The sequence below is a fragment of the Saccopteryx leptura genome, chromosome 5, assembly GCF_036850995.1.
Source record: "Saccopteryx leptura isolate mSacLep1 chromosome 5, mSacLep1_pri_phased_curated, whole genome shotgun sequence".
Lineage (NCBI taxonomy): Eukaryota > Metazoa > Chordata > Mammalia > Chiroptera > Emballonuridae > Saccopteryx > Saccopteryx leptura.
The window spans coordinates 101,633,050-101,653,859 of NC_089507.1; the positions used below are offsets into that span (position 1 = coordinate 101,633,050).

General features: G+C 36.3%; 1 protein-coding gene and 1 pseudogene across 2 annotated transcripts in view; both read right to left on the minus strand.

The window, feature by feature from the left end:
* Window positions 1-20,404, minus strand: part of LOC136405685 (aldo-keto reductase family 1 member C15-like) — a 470,894-nt gene extending 450,490 nt beyond the window's left edge. For both annotated transcript variants that reach the window (XM_066385164.1, XM_066385161.1), the window contains exon 1: window positions 20,333-20,404. The gene's annotated coding sequence lies outside the window, so the exon portion shown is untranslated. The remainder of the gene's footprint in view (window positions 1-20,332) is intronic.
* Window positions 1-20,471, minus strand: part of LOC136405693 (aldo-keto reductase family 1 member C15-like) — a 51,024-nt pseudogene extending 30,553 nt beyond the window's left edge.
* Between the last annotated feature and the right edge of the window lie 339 nt (window positions 20,472-20,810).

Below are 20,810 nucleotides of genomic sequence, written 5' to 3' on the forward strand. Positions count from 1 at the left end.
CAACAGAGGGGCAGAGTCAGAGGCCTCTGTGTGGGCCAAAAGCAGAATCTCTGGTCCGCCCCAGAGTCCTGAGAAAGCCGCGCATGGAGAGGGAGCGAGAACTAATTCCAATGCTGGAACTTTTCCATGAGGGAGGGGGATTCACTCAGAGGGTGAGGTGGCTGGCCTGATATCCTGGTCGGTGCGCATGGAGAGTGAGCGAGAGATTCCTCCCAGCACCTTAGGAGCAGGCGCCCGTGTTACCCAACAGAGGGGCAGAGTCAGAGGCCTCTGTGTGGACCGAAAGTGAAATCTCCGGGCCGCCCCAGCGCCCTGGGAAAGCCGCGCATGGGGACGGAGCGAGAGCCAATTCCAATGTCGGAACTTTGCTGTGCGGGTGGGGGTTTCACTCAGGTGAGACTGCTGGCCTGATATCCTGGTCTGCGCATGCAGATAGTGAGCAAGAGATTCCTCTGAGTGCCTCGGCAGTGCCCGCCCGTGTTATCCCACAGAGGGTCAGAGTCAGGGGCCTTTGTGTGGGCCAAAAAGTGGAATCTCAGGCCACCCCAGCGCCTTGAAAAAGCGGCGCCTGGGGACGGAGTGAGAGCCAATTGCAACGCTGGAACTTTTCCGTGCTGATTGGGGTTTCACTCAGAGTGTGAGACTGCTGGCCTGATATCCTGATCTGCGCGCGCAGATAGTGGGCGAGAGAATAATCCAAGTGCCTCGGCAGTGCGCGCCCGTGTTATCCCAGAGAGTGGCAGAGCCAGAGGTCTTTGAGTGAGCGGAAGCCCCGCCTGATTATGCTAGAAGCTCTGACTGACTGAGCCTTACCCAGAGCCCTGTGCTGAGTGGGGAGTTGCCAGCTCTTTGAGCCTCTTACTATCCAGGCAGAGGCAGCAGCAACCCCATAGCTGGATTATCAGGCTACTAATTGAGGAAGGAAAGACTAGGAGAAAGGCTCCAGGAACACGAACTCTCTCACTGGTGGAGTCTATAAATGCTAATGAGCCTTGACTGACAACAAGACTGAAGCACAATACACGACGTCGCTATAGAGACTTATCAACTGAAAACCTCTAGCTGAGCATGCCAAAGGGGCAGAACCCGGGGTACAGAGTCACCAACCAGGAAGAGGGGGAGAAAAGTAAAAGCAAGAAGATAACCTCTCAAAATCAAGAATAATACGCAGACTTTATAGGCTATCCCATTTTATTATACTTGTTCGTTTGTTTCTCTTATCTTCATTCTTGATATTTTGTATTCCTCCTCCAATTTGGTCATTTAACTCTCTGCTGGTCTTACTCTCTCCTCTCCTTGAACTATACTACCCATAAGTGTTACATCTCCCATTATCTTTTCTTTCCTCTTCCTTTCTCTCTATGACGGTTGCACTCCAAAACCCTTAACTCTCTCTCTCTCTGTCTCTCCTATTTTTTCTTTTTTCTTCTTTTATTGGTTCCCTCTTTTCTCTCTCTCTCTCTCTCTCTCTCTTTCTTTTTTCACTCTATATTAGTTTCTTCCTGTCTCCTTTACGTCTCCTCTCAGTCAAACCTCAATAACAAACAAATTATCTTATCTGGGACTCAAACTTATGTTTGTGGCATTTTGGGGGGTTTTTACTTCACCTTTTTAACACACTAGCAGTGCTCCAATCCATGGCTCTCCATTTTATCTAGTTCTTGTTCCACTAAATACAATAGTAATTTTATAAGTTGTTCCCCCATTTTTCTGTTTTCCTCTTATTCCTCTCATCATAACTCTTAGTCAATGAACACCTAAAAGCAAATCATTTTATTCTTGATCCAATTTTTTTCTTATTTTCTTTTTGTGGGTCCATACGCCCTTTTTTTTCTTTTTCTTTCTTTTTTTTTTTTTTTTTTTTGCCCATTTATTACTTCTCCCCAATTCAGGCCTTCCATTACAGGCATTGTTTGTTCTATTTAGTACAATATAATTCACAGTTCACCACAAGATTTTCTCAAGAAAGAGGGGAGAGGAGAGGAGAGAAAAAAAGGAAGGGGGGAATAATTTCCTTTTTTTTAATTTTTATTTTATTTTTCTTTATTTCATTATTAATTAAAAAAAAACTCTTTTGGATTTTTTATTTTTTTAACTTTTTATTCTTTATTAAATCTCATTAATACTATCAACAAAACCACCCTCAGATGCCATTAAGGAAGAGAAAATCAAATATCATGGATAAAAAAGAAAGAGAGGTAACAAAGCTAGATGAGAAAAAAATCTATGGAGAAAAAATTTAATATATTGGAAACCTTGGAGCTAAATGACAGAGAATTTAAGATAGAAATCCCAAAAAATACTCAGAGATATAAAAGAAAACACAGAAAGGCAATTTAGGGAGCTCAGAAAACAACTCAATGAACACAAAGAATATATGTCCAAGGAAATTGAAACTAAAGAAACAAATCAAACAGAGATGAAAAACTCAATTCACGAGCTGAAAAACGAGGTAACAAGCTAAGCTAATAGAACAGACCAGATAGAAGAGAGGGTTAGTGAAATAGAAGACAAGCAACTTGAGGCACAACGGAAAGAAGAAGAAAGAGACTCAAAAATTAAAAAAAAATGAGATAGCCCTACAAGAATTATCTGACTCCATCTAAAAGAATAACATAAGAATAATAGGTATATCAGAAAGAGAAGGGAGAGAAAATGGAATGGAGAACATAATCAAACAAATAATAGATGAGAACTTCCCAAGCCAGTGGAAAGAACTAAAGCCTCAAATTCAAGAAGCAAACAGAACTCCGAGTTTTCTGAACCCCAACAAACCAACTACAAGGCATATCATAATGAAATTGGCACAAACCAACGGCAAAGAAAAAATTCTCAAGGCAGCCAGGGAAAAGAAGAGTACAACATATAAAGGAAGGCCCATTAGATTATCATCAGATTTCTCAGCAGAAACTCTACAAGTTAGAAGAGAGTGGACCCCAATATTTAAAGTCCTGAGAGAGAGGAACTTTCAGCCATGAATACTATACCCATCAAAGCTATCCTTTAAATGTGAAGGAGAAGTAAAAACATTCACAGATACAGAGAAGATGAGGGAATTTATTATCAGAAAACCCCCACTCCAAGAATTACTAAAAGGGGTTCTTCAATCAGATACAAGGAACAAAAAAAAACAGAGCCACAAGTAAAAGCTCCAAGAAGAACAAAATAAAACCAAATTTAAACTGTGACAACAACAAAAAGAAAGGGGGGGAGAGGATGGAGATTAACAGTAGCAAAGGATGATGGAGTGCAAAAGTACTCACAGAATAGTGTGCTACAATGAAAAAGGTAGGAACCCTTTTCATTACATAAAGGTAACCACCATTAAAAAAACCACCACAGAAGCACATGAGATAAAAAAGATAGCAACAGAGGAAAGATGTATGGAATACAACCAAATAAAAACAAAAGATAGAAAAACGAAAGAGAAGATCAAACAAGACAGAAAACGAACAGATAAAATGGCAATAGGGAACTCACAAGTATCAATAATTAAAATAATTGTAAATGGATTAAACTCACCAATAAAAAGGCACAGAGTAGCAGAATGGATTAAAAAAAAACCCAACTGTATCCTGCCTACAGGAAACTCATCTAAGTAACAAGGATAAAAACAAATTCAAAGTGAAAGGCTGGAAAACAATACTCCAAGCAAATAACTTTCAAAAAAAAGCTGGCGTAGCAATACTCATATCTGATAATGCTGACTACAAGACAGCAAAGTACTCAGAGACAAAAATGGACATTTCATAATGGCTAAGGGGACACTGAATCAAGAACACATAACAATTCTTAAGATATATGCACCAAACCAAGGAGCACCAAAATATATAAGACAGCTACTTATTGACCTTAAAACAAAAACTGACAGAAATACAATCATACTTGGAGACCTCAATACACCGCTGACGGCTCTAGATCGGTCATCCAAACAGAGAATCAACAAAGACATAGTGGCCTTAAACAAAACACTAGAGCACCTGGATATGATAGACATCTACAGGACATTTCATCCCAAAGTGACTGAGCATACATTTTTCTCCAGTGTACATGGAACATTCTCAAGAATTGACCATATGTTGGGCCACAAAAACAACATCAGCAAATTCAGAAAAATCGAAGTTGTACCAAGCATATTTTCTGATCATAAAGCCTTGAAACTAGAATTCAACTACAAAAAAGAGGGAAAAAATTCCACAAAATTTTGGAAACTAAACAACATACTTTTAAAAAATGAATGTGTCATAGAAGAAATAAGTGCAGAGATCAAAAGATATATACAGACTAATGAAAATGACAATATGACATCAGAATCTATGGGCTGCAGCAAAAGCAGTGATAAGAGGGAAGTTCATATCATTTCAGGCATATATGAACAAACAAGAGAGAGCCCAAGTGAACCACTTAACTTCACACCTTAAGGAACTAGAAAAAGAACAAAGACAACCCAAAACCAGCTGAAGAAAGGAGATAATAATAATCAGAGCAGAAAAAAGTGAAATAGAGAACAGAAAAACTATAGAAAAAATTAATAGAACAAGGAGCTGGTTCTTTGAAAAGATCAACAAAATTGACAAACCCTTGGCAATACTTACCAAGGAAAAAAGAGAAAGAACTCATTTAAATAAAATTCAAAATGAAAGAGGAGAAATCACCACAGACACCATAGATATACAAAGAATTATTGTAGAATACTATGAAAAAATTTATGCCACTAAATTCAATAACCTAGAAGAAATGGATAAATTTCTAGAACAATACAACCTTCCTAGACCGAGTCAAGAAGAAGCAGAAAGCCTAAACAGGCCTATTAGTAGAGAAGAAATAGAAAAAACCATTAAAAACCTCCCCAAAAATAAAAGTCCAGGCCCTGCTGGCTATACCAGCGAATTTTATCAAATATTTAAAGAAGACTTGGTTCCCATTCTACTGAAAGTCTTCCAAAAAATTGAAGAAGAAGCAATACTTCGAAACGCATTTTATGAGGCCAACATAACCCTCATACCAAAACCAGGCAAGGATGGCACAAAAAAAGTAAACTACAGACCAATATCTCTAATGAATACAGATGCTAAAATACTAAAAAAAATACTAGCAAATCGAATACAACAACATATTAAAAAGATAATACATCATGATCAAGTGGGATTCATCCCAGAATCTCAAGGATGGTTCAACATACGTAAAACGGTTAACGTAATACACCATATCAACAAAACAAAGAACAAAACCCACATAATCTTATCAATAGATGCAGGAAAGGCTTTCGATAAAATACAACACAATTTTATGTTTAAGACTCTCAACAAAATGGGTATAGAAGGAAAATTTCTCAACATGATAAAGGCCAAATATGATAAACCATCAGCTAACATCATATTAAATGGCACTAAACTGAAGGCTTTCCCCCTTAAATCAAGAACAAGACAGGGTTGTCCACTCTCTCCACTCTTATTTAATGTGGTACTAGAGGTTCTAGCCAGAACAATCAGACAAGACAAGAAATAAAAGTCATCCATATTGGAAAAGAAGAAGTAAAGGTTTCACTTTTTGCAGATGATATGATCCTATACATCAAAAATCCCAAAGAGTCCACAAAAAGATTACTAGAAACAATAAGCCAATACAGTAAGGTCACAGGATACAAAATTAACATACAGAAGTCAATAGCCTTTCTATATGCCAACAATGAAACATTTGAGAACGAACTCAAAAGAACAATCCCCTTCACGATTGCAACAAAAAAAATTAAATACTTAGGAATAAACATAACAAAGAATGTAAAGGACTTATATAATGAAAACTATAAACCACTGTTAAGGGAAATCGAAAAAGATATAATGAGATGGAAGAATATACCTTGTTCTTGGTTAGGAAGAATAAATATAATCAAGATGGCCATATTACCCAAAGCAATATACAAAATTAATGCAATTCCCATCAAAATTCCAATGACATTTTTTAAAGAAATGGAGCAAAAAATCATCAAATTTATATGGAACTATAAAAAACCCCGAATAGCCAAAGCAATCCTAAGGAAAAATAATGAAGCTGGGGGCATTACAATACCTGACTTCAAACTATAGTATAGGAGTATAGGGCCATGACAATCAAAACAGCATGGTATTGGCAGAGAAATAGACACTCAGACCAATGGAACAGAATAGAAAGCCCAGAAATAAAACCACATATATATAGTCAAATAATTTTTGATAAAGGGGTCAACAACACACAATGGAGAAAAGAAAGCCTCTTCAATAAATGGTTCTGGTAAAACTGGAAATCCACATGCAAAAGAATGAAACTGGACAACAGTCTGTCCCTCTGTACTAAAATTAACTCAAAATGGATCAAAGATCTAAACATAAGACCTGAAACAATTAAGTGCATAGAAGAAGACATAGGTACTAAACTCATGGACCTGCATTTTAAAGAGCATTGTATGAATTTGACTCCAATGGCAACAGAAGTGAAGGCAAAAATTAATGAATGGGACTACATCAGACTAAGAAGTTTTTGCTCAGCAAGAGAAACTGATAACAAAATTAACAGACAGCCATCTAAATGGGAAATGATATTTTCAAACAACAGCTCAGATAAAGGCCTAATATCCAAAATTACAAAGAACTCATAAAACTCAACAACAAACAAACAAACAATCCAATAAAAAAATGGGAACAGGACATGAACAGACTATTCTCCCAGGAAGAAATACAAATGGCCAACAGATATATGAAAAGATGCTCATCTTCGTTAGTTATTAGAGAAATGCAAATCAAAACTGCAATGAGATACCACCTCACACCTGTTAGATTAGCTATTATTAACAAGACAGGTAATAACAAATGTTGGAGAGGCTGTGGAGAAAAAGGAACCCTCATACACTGTTGGTGGGAATGTAAAGTAGTACAACCATTATGGAAGAAAGTGTGGTGGTTCCTCAAAAAACTGAAAATAGAACTACCTTATGACCCAGCAATCCCTCTATTGGGTATATACCCCAAAAACTCAGAAACATTGATACGTAAAGACACATGCAGCCCCATGTTCATTGCAGCATTGTTCACAGTGGCCAGGACATGGAAACAACCAAAAAGCCCGTCAATAGATGACTGGATAAAGAAGATGTGGCACATATACACTATGGAATACTACTCAGCCATAAGAAATGATGACATCGGATCATTTACAGCAAAATGGTGGGATCTTGATAACATTATACGAAGTGAAATAAGTAAATCAAAAAAAAAACAGGAACGGCACTATTCCATATGTAGTTGGGACATAAAAGTGAAACTAAGAGACATTAATAAGAGTGTGGTGGTTACGGGGGGATGGGTGAGAGAGAGGGAAAGAAGGAGGGGGAGGGGCAGAAAGAAAACTAGATAGAAGGTGACAGAAGACAATCTAACTTTGGGTGATGGGTATGCAACATAAGTGAACGACAAGATAACCTGGAGTTGTTATCTTTGAATATATATATCCTGATTTATTGATGTCACCCCATTAAAAATAAAATTATTAAAAAAAAAGACACTGAAATAATAAAGAAATACCAGTCGGCATTGAAAATTACAATATAAGAAACTAAGACTATATTTATTACAAGTAATTAATAGCAGGCGAGATGAAGCAGAGAATCAAATCAGTGATTTAGAAGACAAGAAAACAAAAACATAGAAGCAGAGCAGCAAAAAGAAAAGAGGCAGAAAATATCTAAGAAAACTCTAAGAGAGTTCTGTAACAAACTAAAAAGAAACAACATCGGCATCATGGGGGTTCCTGAAAAAGAAAAGAAAGAACAAGAAATAAAATCATAGCAGAACCCTAAATTATTCAATAAAATCCTGGTTCAATAAACCTTGTTCAATAAAATCAAAGCAGAAACCTAAATTGACCCTGAAAAAAGTCACAAAAGTTCAAGAAGCACAAAGAACTCAGAGAGAAATTCAAAGAAATTTACACCTGTCTACGCCCATAACCACCCTGAACTGCCGGATCTCATCATCTCGGAAGCTAAACAGCGTCAGGCCTGGTTAGTACTTGGATGAGAGAAATCTACACGAAGATACATCATAATTAAAATACCAAAGCTAAGAGATAAAAAAAATATTAAAAGTTGTTAAAGGAAACACAGGTTATCACCTACAAAGGAGCCTCCATATGGATGACATCTGACTTCTCAATAGAAACACTTAAAGCTAGAAGGGAATGGCAAGAAATATTCAAAGTAATGCAGAACAAGAGCCTACAACCAAGACTTTTTTTTCCAGCAAGGCTATTGTTTAAAATTGAAGAAGAAATTAAAAGCTGCTGACCAAAAAAAAAAAAAACCCTCAAAGAATTAACTACAACCAAACCAATGCTGCAAGAAATGTGAAGGAGCCTGTTGTACACAAAAGAAAAAGGGACATAATATAGTAAAAGAGTAATAAAGCTTTAAAAATTAAAATGCCAATAAACAACTATATATTAATAAAAACCATAAATGGAAATAGCTTAAATGATCCAATCAAAAGACATAGGATAGCAGCATGGATAATAAAACAGGATCTGTACATATGCTGTCTACAAGAGACACACCTCAAAACAAAAGCTACACATAGATTGAAGGTGAACAAATAAAAAAAATATTTTATGCAAATGAAAATTAAAAAAAAAGCTTGGGTAGCAATACTTATATCAGACAAAATGGACTTTAAAACAAAGACTATAGTAAGAGATAAAGAAGGTCACTACATAATGATAAAGGGAGCAATCCAACAGGAAGATATTACCATTAAAATATCTACACACCTAATGTAAGAGCACCTAAATATATAAAGCAGACTTTGATGGATATAAAGGGCAAGATCAACAGCAATACTATAATAAGGATTTCAATACCCCACTAACATCACTAGATAGATCCTCAAAAAAGAAAATTAACAAAGAAACAGCAGACTCAAAAGACACACTAGATCAACAAGATTTAATAGATATCTTCAGAACTTCTCACCCTAAAGCAACAGAATATACATTATTTTCAAGTGCTCATCGTACATTCTCTCGGATAGACCACATGTTAAGGCACAAAAGTGGTCTCAAAAAATTTAAGAACATTGAAAGCATATCGAGTACTTTCTCTGATCACAATGGCATGAAACTATAAATCAACCACAACAGAAAAACTCAAAATTTTCTCAAACACATGGAAACTAAAAAGCATGTTATTAAAATATGAATGGATTAACAATGAGAAATAAAAGGATTCCTAGAAACGAATGACACTGAGCATACAACAACTCAAAATTTATGAGACACAGCAAAAGCAGTACTGAGAGGGAAGTTCATAGCACTACAGGCATACATTAAGAAGCTAGAAAAAGCTCAAAAAAAAAAAAAACCTGCATCTAAAAGAACTAGAAAAAGAACAGCAAGTGAAGCCCAGAGGTAGTAGAAGGAAGGAAATAACAAAGAACAGAGCGAAAATAAATGGCATAGAGGCTAAAGAAACAATACAGAGAATTAATAAAACTGAGAGCTGGTTCTTTGAAAGGGTAAACAAGATCAATGAACCCTTACTCAGACTTACCAAGAAAAAAAGAGAGAGGACTTAAATAAATAAAATTAAGAAATGAGAGTGAAGATATAACAACTGACACAACAGAAATACAAAATATTGTAAGAAAATACTATGAAGAACTGTATGCAAAAAAATTAGACAACCTAGGTGATATGGACAAATTTTGTGAAACATATAATCTTTCAGTAATCATTCTGGAAAAATCAGAAAACCTAAGTAGACAGATTACAACAAAGGAGATCAAAACAGTTATCAAAAAACAAAAGCCCTGGGCCAGATGGCTTCACAGGGGAACTCTGCCAAATATTCAGAGAACTAACTCCTACCCTTCTCAAGCTATTTCAAAAAATTCAAGAGGAAGGAAGAATTCCAAGCTCCTTTTATGAGGTGAGCATAATTCTGATTCCAAAACCAGGCAAACACAACACAATGAAAAAAAATTATAGGCCAATATCCCTGATGAATCTAGATGCTAAAATCCTCAACAAAGTAGTAGCCAACTGGATCCAGCAATACTTTAAAAAAAAAAAATCATACATCATGATCAAGTGAGATTCATTCTGGAGAGGCAAGGCTGGTATAATATTCTTAAATCAATCAATGTGATTCATCACATAAACAAAAGAATGGAGAAACACCACACAATAATTTGAATAAATACAGAAAAAGCATTTGATAAAATCCAGCACCAATTTATGATCAAAACTCTCAGCAATGTGGAAATAGAGGAAACATACCTCAACATGCTAAAGGCATGTTGACATCTGTGACAAACCCATTGCCAACATCATAATCAATGGGCAAAAATTAAAAGCAATTCCCTTAAGATCAGGAAGAAGGCAGGGGTGACCCCTTTCACCACTCTTATTAAACATAGTTCTGGAAGTCCTAAGTACAGCCATCAAACAACAAGAAGAAATAAAAGGCATCCAAATTGAAAAGAATATGTAAAACTATCATTATTTGCAGATGATATGATACTGTATATAGAAAACCCTAAAGTCTCAGTCAAAATACTGCTGGACATGATAAATGAATTCAGCAAAGTGGCAGTGTATAAAAGTAATAGACAGAAATCAGAGGCATTTTTATACACCAACAATGAACTGTCTGAAAGAGAATTTTTTTTAAAAAATCCCCTTCACTACTGCAACAAAAAAATGAAGTACATAGGAGAAAATTGAAACAAGAGGTTAAAGAAAATTATAGAACAATAATAAAAGAAATCAAGGAAGATACAAAAAATTAGGAGGATATACCGTGTTCATGGCAAGGAAGAATAAACATCATTAAAATGTTTATATTACCCAAAGCAATCTATAAATTCAATGCAATTTCCATAAAATACCAATGACATACCTTGAAGATATGGAACTCAAATTCCAATAATATATATAGAACCAAAAAAGAATAGGAATACCCTCAGCAATCTTGAAAAAAAAAAAAAAGAATAAAGTGGGATGTATCACACTTCCTGATATCAAATTGTACTACAAGGCCTTGTACTCAAAACAGCTTGGTACTGCCATAAAAACAGTCATTTAGATCAATGAAACAGAACAGAGGACCCAGAAATAAACACACATCTTATTGGACAATTGATATTTGACAAAGGAGGTAAGAGCATACAATGGAGTAAAAACAGTCTCTTTAACAAATGCTGTTGGAAAAATTGGACAGCTACCTGCAAAAAAATGAAACTAGACCACCAACTTACACCATTCACAAAAATAAACTCAAAATGGATAAAAGACTTAAATGTAAGTCATTAAACCATAAGCATCTTAGAAGTAAACATAGGCAGTAAGCTCAACGACATCTCTTGCAGCAATATATTTGCTAATTTATCTCCACAGGAAAGTGAAATAAAAGACAGGAAAAACAAATGGAAATATATCAAACTAAAAAGGTTTTGTACAGCTAAAGACAATATGAACATAATAAAAAGACAAAGCACACAATGGGAGAACATATTTGACAATATGTCTGATTAAAAGTTAATAACCAAAATATATAAAGAACTTGTAAAACTAACACCAGGAAGACAAACAATCCAATGAAAAAATGAGCAAAAAAATGCATAAACACTTCTCCAAAGAGGACATGCAGATGGCCAATAGACAGATGAAAAAATGTTCAACATCACTAATCATTAGAGAAATGCAAATTGAAACCACAATGAAATACCACCTCACACCAGTCAGAATGGCGCTCATCAACAAAACAACACAGGATAGGTGCTGGCAAGGATGTGGAGAAAGGCAAACCCTCCTGCACTGTTGGTGGGAATGCAGACTGGTGCAGTCACTGTGGAAAACAATATGAAGATTCCTCGAAAATTAAAAATGGAACTGCCTTTTGACCCAGCCATCTCACTTTTAGAAATATATCTCAAGAAGAGCACATCAATGATTCAAAAGAAGAAATGTACCCTATGTTTATGGCAGCATTGTTCACAACAGCGAAGATCTGGAAATAGTCCAGGTGTCCGTCAGTGAACTCGTGGATTAAAAAGTCCTGTTATATATATACAATGGAATATTATGGGTCCATGAAAAATAAAGTATTACCTTTTGCAACAACATGAATAGACCTTTAAACTATTATGTTAAGTGAAATAAGCCAAGCAGAGAAAGAAAAATATCATATGACCTCACTCATTTGAGGAACCCGAGGAACAATGAAAACTAAGGAACAAAATTGAGACAGAAGAGGGATCAAAGGGAATAGAGAAAAAGAGGACAGAGGGAAGGGGATGAGAGGATGCAATAAACCTGAAAGGAAGTGGGGAGGGTGCTATAGGGAGGAGGCAAAAGAGATGTTGTGGGGAATCAGGGGGAGGGGGGATGCATTTGGGGCAACCTTAGAATCTATGTAAATACATTTAATATAATTTAAAAAATAATAAAAATTAAAAAAATCATAGCTGAATATTTCCCTAAATTGATGAAGAAAAAAGTCACACAAGTTTAAGAAGCACAGTGAGCCCCATTAAAGAGGAAACCACAAATGCATACACTAAGACACATCATAATTCAAGTGCCAAACGTAAGAGACAAAGAAAGACTACTAAAAGCTGCAAAAAAAAAGCAGTTAATTACCTAAAGAGAAGCCTTTATAATGATGACAAACAACTTCTCAACAGAAACACTTGAAGCCAAAAGGGACTGGGAAGAAATATTCAAAGTGATGCAAAGCAAGAACCTACAACAAAGATTTCTTTATCCAGTAAGGATATTGTTTAAAATTGAAAAAAAAAAAAAAGCTTTTTATCTGTTTTTCAAACAAACAAACAAAAAACTCAAGGACTCATTACAACTAAACCAATACTGCAAAAAATGTTAAGGAAACTGCAGTAAAAAAAAGAAAAAAAATCAAGAAAAAGAAGATTGTATATATAAAGAATAAAATGGCAATAAATAAGTACATATCAATAATAACCTTAAATGTAATGGATTAAATGATCCAGTCAAAACACATAGGATAGCTTCATGGATAAAAATACAAGATCTGTTCTTATGCTTTCTACAAGAGACCCACCTCAAAAGAAAAGATACACATAGACTGAAAGTGAAAGGATTGGGAAAATGTCTTTTATAAAAATGGAAATAAAAAAAGAGCTGCAGTAGCAATACTTATATCTGAAAAAGGCTATTGTAAAGGATAAAGAAGGTCTCTACATAATGATAAAGGGAGCAATCCATCAGGAGAATATAACCATTGTAAATATCTATGCACCTAATATATGAGCACCTAAATATATAAAGCAAATTTTAGTGAACATAAAGGATGAGATCAACAGCAATACTATAATAGTAGGGGATATTAATACACCACTAACATTAATAGATAGATCCTCCAGATAAAAATTAACAAAAAAATAGCAGCCTTACATGACATACTAGGTCAGCTGGATTTAATAGATATCTTCAGAAACTTTCACGCCAAAGCAGAAGAATATATATTCTTTTCAAGTGCTTATGGTACATTCTCTAAGATAGACCACAGGTTAGGACACAAAATAAGTTCTTAAATACATTTAAGAAGATTGAAATCATATCAGGCATTTTCTATGAACACAATGGCATGAAACTAAAAATAAACTAGAATTAAAAAACTGAAAAATATTTAAACACTTTAAGGCAAAATAGCATGTTATTAAATAATAAGTGGGTTAACAATGAGATAAAGGAAAAAATCAAAAACTTCCTAGAAAGAAATGAAAATGAATATACAACTCAAAATGTATGGGACACAGAAACAGCAGTCCTGAGAGGAAAGTTCATAGCATTACAAGCATAGCTTATAAAGCAAGAAAAAGCTTAAATAAACAATATAACCCTACATCAAAAAGAACTAGAAAAAAAAATAAAGCCCAGAGGAAGTAGAAGGAAGGAAATAATAAAGATTAGAGCTTAAATAAAAGACATAGAGGCTAAAAAAAAAAAATACAAAAGATCAATGAAACCAGGAGCTGGTTCTTTGAAAAGCTAAACAAGACTGATGAACTTTTAACTAGACCCATCAAGAATAAAAGAGAAAGAACTCAAATAAATAAAATTAGAAATGAATATGGAGAAGTAACAACTGACACTGCAGAAATCCAAAGATTGTAAGAAAATAGTATGAATATCTACATGCCAAAAAATTGAACAACCTAGGGGAAATGGATAAATTCTTAGAAAAATACTATCTTCCAAAACTCAATCTGGAAGAATCAGAAAATCTAAACAGACCAATTACTACAAATAAAATGGAAATAGTTATAAAAAAACTCCCAGCAAACAAAAGTCCTAGACCCGATGGCTTCACAGGTGAATTTTACCAAATATTCAAAGGAGAACTAACACCTATCCTTCTCAAGCTATTTCAAAAGTTTAAGGGAAAGTAAGACTGCCAGGCTTCTTTTAAGAGGCAAGAATTATCCTCATTTTAAAACCAGGTAAAGACATTACAAAGAAAGAAAACTATAGTCCAATATCCCTGATGAACATGGATGCTAAAATTCTCAACAAAATATTAGCAAACCAGTTCCAACAATACATGAAAAAAGTTATATACATCATGATCAAGTGGAATTTATTCCAGGGAGGCAAGGCTATAACAATATTTGCAAATCAATCAATGTAATTCATCACATAAAAAAAAGAAAGGATAAAAATTACACGATTCTATCAATAGAAGCAGAAAAAGCATTTGATAAAATCCAGCACCATTTATGATCAAAACTCATAGCAAAGTGGAAATACAGGGAACATATTTCAACATGACAAAGGCCATCTATGACAGACCCACAGCCATCATACTCAGTGGGCAAAAATTAAAAGCAATCTCTTAAGATCAGAAATAAGGCAGAAGTGCCAGCTTTTACCACTCTTATTCAACATAGTTGTGAAGTCCTAGTCACGGTAATCAGACAAGAAAAAGAAAAAGCATCCAAATTAAAAAAGAAGAAGTAAAACTATCATTATTTGCTGATGACATGATACTGTACTTAGAAAACCCTAAAGTCTCAGTTAAAAAACTACTAGACCTGGCCCTGGCCAGTTGGCTCAGTGGTAGAGCATCGGCCTGGTGTGCAGGAGTCCCAGGTTCGATTCCCAGCTAGGGCATACAGGAGAAGCGCCCATCTGCTTCTCCACCCCTCCCTCTCTCCTTCCTCTCTGTCTCTCTGTTCCCCACTGTAGCCAAGGCTCCATTGGAGCAAAGATGGCCCAGGCAATGAGGATGGCTCTATGGCTTCTGCCTCAGGCACTAGAATGGCTCTGGTTGCAACAGAGCGACGCCCTAGATGGGCAGAGCATCGCCTCCTGCTGGGCATGCCAGGTGTATCCCAGTCAGGTGCATGCGGGAATCTGACTACCTCCCCATTTCCAACTATAGAAAAATACAAAATAAAAACACAAAACAAAAAAAACTACTAGACCTGATAAATGAATTCAGCTAGGTAGAAGGACATAAAAATAACATTCAGAAATCAGTGGCACTTTTATATACCAACAATATAATGTCTGAAAGAGAAATTAAGGAAATAATCCCCTTCACTACCGCAACAATAAAAATAAAGTACCTAGGAGTAAATCTAACCAAGGAGGTTAAGTTCTACTCAGAATATTATAAGACATTGAGAAAAGAAGTCAAGGAAGATACAAACAAGTGGAGGCACATACTGTGTTCATGGATTGGAAAAATAAACATCATTAAAATGTCTATATTACTCAAAGCAATCTATACATTCAATGCAATTCCTATTAAAATACGAATGGCATACTTCAAAGATATAAAACAAATATTTCAAAAATTTATATGGAACAAAAAAAACCCCACAAATAACCTCAGAAATCTTGAAAATAAGAAATAAAGTGGGAGGTATCACACTTCCAGACTTCAAGTTATAATATACAGCCATAGTAGTCAAAACAGCTTGGTACTTGCATAAGAACAGGCATACAGCTCAATGGAACAGAACTGAGAACCCAGAAATAAACCCACGCCTTATGGTCAATTGATACTTGACAAAGGTTTTAAAAGCATAACAATGGAGTAAAGAAAGTCTCTTTAATAAATAGTGTTTGAAAAATTAGACACATACATGGGAAAAAATGAAACTAGACTACCAAAATACACCATTCACAAAAATAAATTCAAAATGGATTAAAGACTTAAATGTCAGTTTCAAAACTATAAAAATCTTGGAAGAAAACATTGGCAGTAAACTCTCTGACATCTCTCGTAGAAATATTTTGGCCAATTTATCTCCACAGCCAAGTGAAATAAAAAACAAAATAAACAATTGGGACTATATAAAACTTAAAAAGTTTTGCACAGCAAAAGACACAATTAACAAAACAAAAAGACACCCCACACAATGGGGGAACATATTCCCCAATATTTCTGATAAGGGGTTAATAAACAAAATTTATAAAGAACTTCTAAAGCTCAGTACCAAGAAGGTAAACAATCCAATTAAAAATGGGCAAAGGAACTGAATAGAAATTTCTCCAAAGAGGACATACAGATGGTGAACAGGCATATGAAAAACTGTTCAATGTCACTAATCATCAGAGAAATGCAAATTAAAACCAAAATGAGATATCACCTCACAGCTGTCAGAATGGTGCTCATTAACAAATCAACACACAAGAAGTGCTGGCAAGGTGTGGAGAAATGGAAACCCTCCTGCACTGCTGGTGGGAATGCAGACTGTTGCAGCTACTGTGGAAAACAGTATGGAGTTTCCTCAAAAATTAAAAATGGAACTGCCTTTTGACCCAGCTATCCCACTTTTTGGACTATATCCTAAGAAACCAAATCACTGATTCAAAAGAAAATGTGCATTCCCATGTTTATGGCAGCATTGTTTACAATATCCAAGATCTGGAAACAGCCCAAGTGTCCATCAGTGGACGAGTGGATTAAGAAGCAGTGGTACATATACACAATAGAATACAATGTGGCTGTGAAAAGAAAGAAGTCTTACCTTTTGCAATGGCATGGATTGACCTTGGAATTATTATGCTAAGTGAAATAAGCCACGCAAAGAAAGACAAATATATTGTCTCAATTGTGGAATCTAATGAACAAAGTGAATTGAGGAATGGAATAGAGGCAGAAATGGGGTCACAAAAAGCAGAGGGACAGCTGTCAGAGGGAAGGGGAATGAGGGGATGGGATCAGAGAAGGTGAAGAGATTAGTGAAATTATATATACATAACACAGAGTTATAGATAACAGGATAGCAAATTCCAGATGGAAGGAGGGAGGGAGTTAGGGGAGGGGGACAAAGGGGGTGTAATGGGGGACACGGGGCTGGGGATGAGGGGGTTATATTGAGTGGGACACTTGAATCCATGTTAACACAATAAATTAAAATTAATAAAAGTTAAAAAAAAAAAAAGAAAGCAGCAGCACAGCAGGCTCGAGTATTAGGAGAGCACAAGGATAGAACATGAACAGGCTGGTCTTGAACATGTGCGAGATGACCGCCCTAAGATGACTGCCCAAGATTGCAGGAGGACACTGCAGCCACAACCCAGCCAGGAAGAAAAAAATTTGCTGAAAATTTAAACACAGGATTTTCAATGTGGAGACCTGCTATTAAAATTGTGGCAGCATCTGGAAAGCCAACCAGGGAATGATGAAGACAGTGTTTTTCTTTTCTTTTGTATATTTTTTTAAGACAGTACTTTTCTTTTTCTTTAAAATTTTATTTATTGATTTTAGAGATGAGAGAGAGAGAGAGAGAGAGAGAGAGGCAGGTTGGGGGGAGGAGTAGGAAGCATCAATTTGTTGCTTCTCATAGGTGCCTTGACAGGTCAAGCCTGGGGTTTTGAACCAGCGACCTAAGCATTCCAGTCGTTGCTTTATCCACTATGCTATCATAGGTCAGGCAAGACAGTGTTCTTATCACCGGTCCATGGACGAGACCACCAGAAATTTTGTGTACGCCAAGAATGAGTTAACCTTTCTGATGTTATATAAAGATTATAAACCCAAATGATCTTAGTCAAATTCACTATGCTCAGGGTGATTTCTACAGGTGGTCCCCAGAATAATTCTCCTATTTTCACCTGTCCCCAAGTGTAAAAAGGTTGAAAATTACTTGCTTAAAAAACAAAGAAAAGCCTGATCTGTGGTGGAACAGTAGATAAATTGTCAACCTGGAAAGCTGAGGTCTCCAGTTCAAAATCCTGGGCTTTCCTGGTCAAGGACCATAGGGAATTTGATGATTCCTGCTGCTTGCCCCTTCTCTCTGTCTCTCTGTCTCTCTGTCTCTCTCTCTCCTCTACAAAAAAAGAATAAATAAAAAAATCTGAGAAAAAACAAAAAGAACAGTTACAAAGTTAAAGCTAGTGGAGGTCCCCTGGCAGGGGATCAGGCACACTGCACCCACTGAGTGGGAGCCAAAACAACTCAAACGATGGAAGCTGCTGTTGCATTCCTCAGAAAAGGAGGGGAAAACACCCCCCCTCCATTTCTAGTCTCTCCTCAGTGCCTCCCAATACTAAATAAAACCCAGCTGGAAACCAGCAGACAGGGAAGCCAGGACACAGCCTGCAGTGGGCAGCCCTCCCCCCTACTGCTGCAAGGAAAGGTTAAAAATTGGCTGAAGGCGCAGTGTACTAAATTGGGTATTGATAAAATACAGCCTTCTTTTGTACTCTATGCAGATGGGGTTTCATAAGTGTAAGGTTGTGAACTGTGTGGAGTAACTGAATATGTTAAAACTTGCTCCTGGGGAAGTGCTACCATTCTTTAACATTCACAAGAATGAGGTCACTTTTTCTGAAGTTGGGATTAGCATAGGTAGGGCTCTGTAATCTGATGTCTTAACTGATTCAGTTCAGCAAATATTTACTGAATTTCACTTGCACTTAGAACACTGTTCCTAGTTTTAGTTTAATGTCATGCACTAAAAACAACTCTGAGTTCTAAAATTTGCTTTTGCAGGGACGTATCCCTAAATCTTTTAGTGATACTAAAATGGTAGGACCTTCCTTTGAAACAAGAACATGAGTAATTATTGCTGGATCTTGACGCCCCCAGTCCCAGGGGTGAACTTTCTCTCAAACCCAGCCTAGGAGTCCAAGGATTATTCTCTGGCTTACTCCACGGCAAACATTGGGGATGTGAGTGCCAATGATTCTGCATCTGTGGGTTATAACACATATGGCCAGAAAAGCCCAACAGAAGGAATATCTGGCTTTAATAATGTCCAAGAAGGGGAAACCAAGCAGAGCATGACAGTCTTGTTGAGTTAAGCAGATTGAAATCTAGCACAAGAAGGCTACAGGAGCTGGATATTGCATGACAGGTACTAGATAGATATCAAGAGTCCCAGAAATGTACATAGGAGTCCCCTTGACTGCACGATGCAATATTGAAATGTGAAACTACACAAAGCTACACAAATAGGATGAGGGAGCTATTAGCTGAATCGTTACCAGAGGTGACACAGAAGCAGGACATATATGAGTTATTACCAGCCAGAGGCAAGAATCTTTGTTGAACACCCATGGAACTTAAGTACAAACCCTAGGAGATTAATATTTTAAATTCTAGAGGAAACACAGAAAACAATTAAAAGAAGTAAGCTAATAAGACAGTGATAAAGCTAAAAACACAATTGATGCACTGTTAATAAAAAAAGAAAGAAGTAAAAGAACAAAGAATAGATGAGAAAAATATAAAAATTTTAAAATGGTGCATTTTTAGAAATTAACACGTTAGTTCTCAAATTTATATGGACAAGCAAAGGAGTTGGAATAGTGAAAACAATTATAATAAAGAACCAAGTTGGAGGATTCAAACTACCTTATTTCAAGACTTACTATAAAGGTATAGTAATTAAGACAGTGTGATACAGTGAAAAGATAGATATACAGACCAATGGAGCAGAACAGATTCCAGGAACAGATGGACACATGTACAGTCAACTGACTTTCTATAAAGGTGTCAAGAGTAATAGTCTTTTCAATAAATGTTGACAAAACATGTGTAAATCTTTTCCTCCAAAGTAGAGGCTTCCGAACTAGTGTCCCAGGCTTCCATCCGTACACTCTTCCAATATACAGCCACACAGCAGTCAGACTACTCTTCCCACACAAGGATTTCCCCTTTTAGTTCTGCACTGGCTTCACACTGCCCTCAAGAGAAAGCCCAGTCTTCTTAGAATGAAGCCTCTTTACAAAACACTTCTTGAGCCTCCTACCCCAGCCTTCCTTCCCTTGTGCTCTATATTCATTCTAACCATATTGCACTACTTACAGTTTCCTGTATAAAGTAGGCTCCATCAAATGCCTAGCAAATTCTTCTTCCTGGCTTATGAATATTCACCTTTCCTTCAGTATAATACTGTGGTATCACCTCCTCCAGGAAGCTCCCTAAGACAGTCCATGACTAGGTATAGACCCCTCTGATGTGTCCCCTTAGCTAACATGCCTACCTCACAGTTCAGTACTTGTCATACTTTATTGTAATATAATTGCCTATTTACTTGTCTGCTTCTCTGTTCTTTGTGATGATAAGTGCTACATCTTGCTAACTGTGATGTCCGCAGCTACTGGCACAGTCCCTGATATGCAGTAGGCTCAACAACTATGCAAGAAATGTGGTCATCCTGTTATCACCTGCCATTTGTACTTCACAAGTAAACAGGTGTCTCCAAAACACTTTGCTCCTCTGAGGGATATGAAGGGCTGGACATGTTCCTTGGTAAATCATTGAATTACCTTTGCTCCATCTG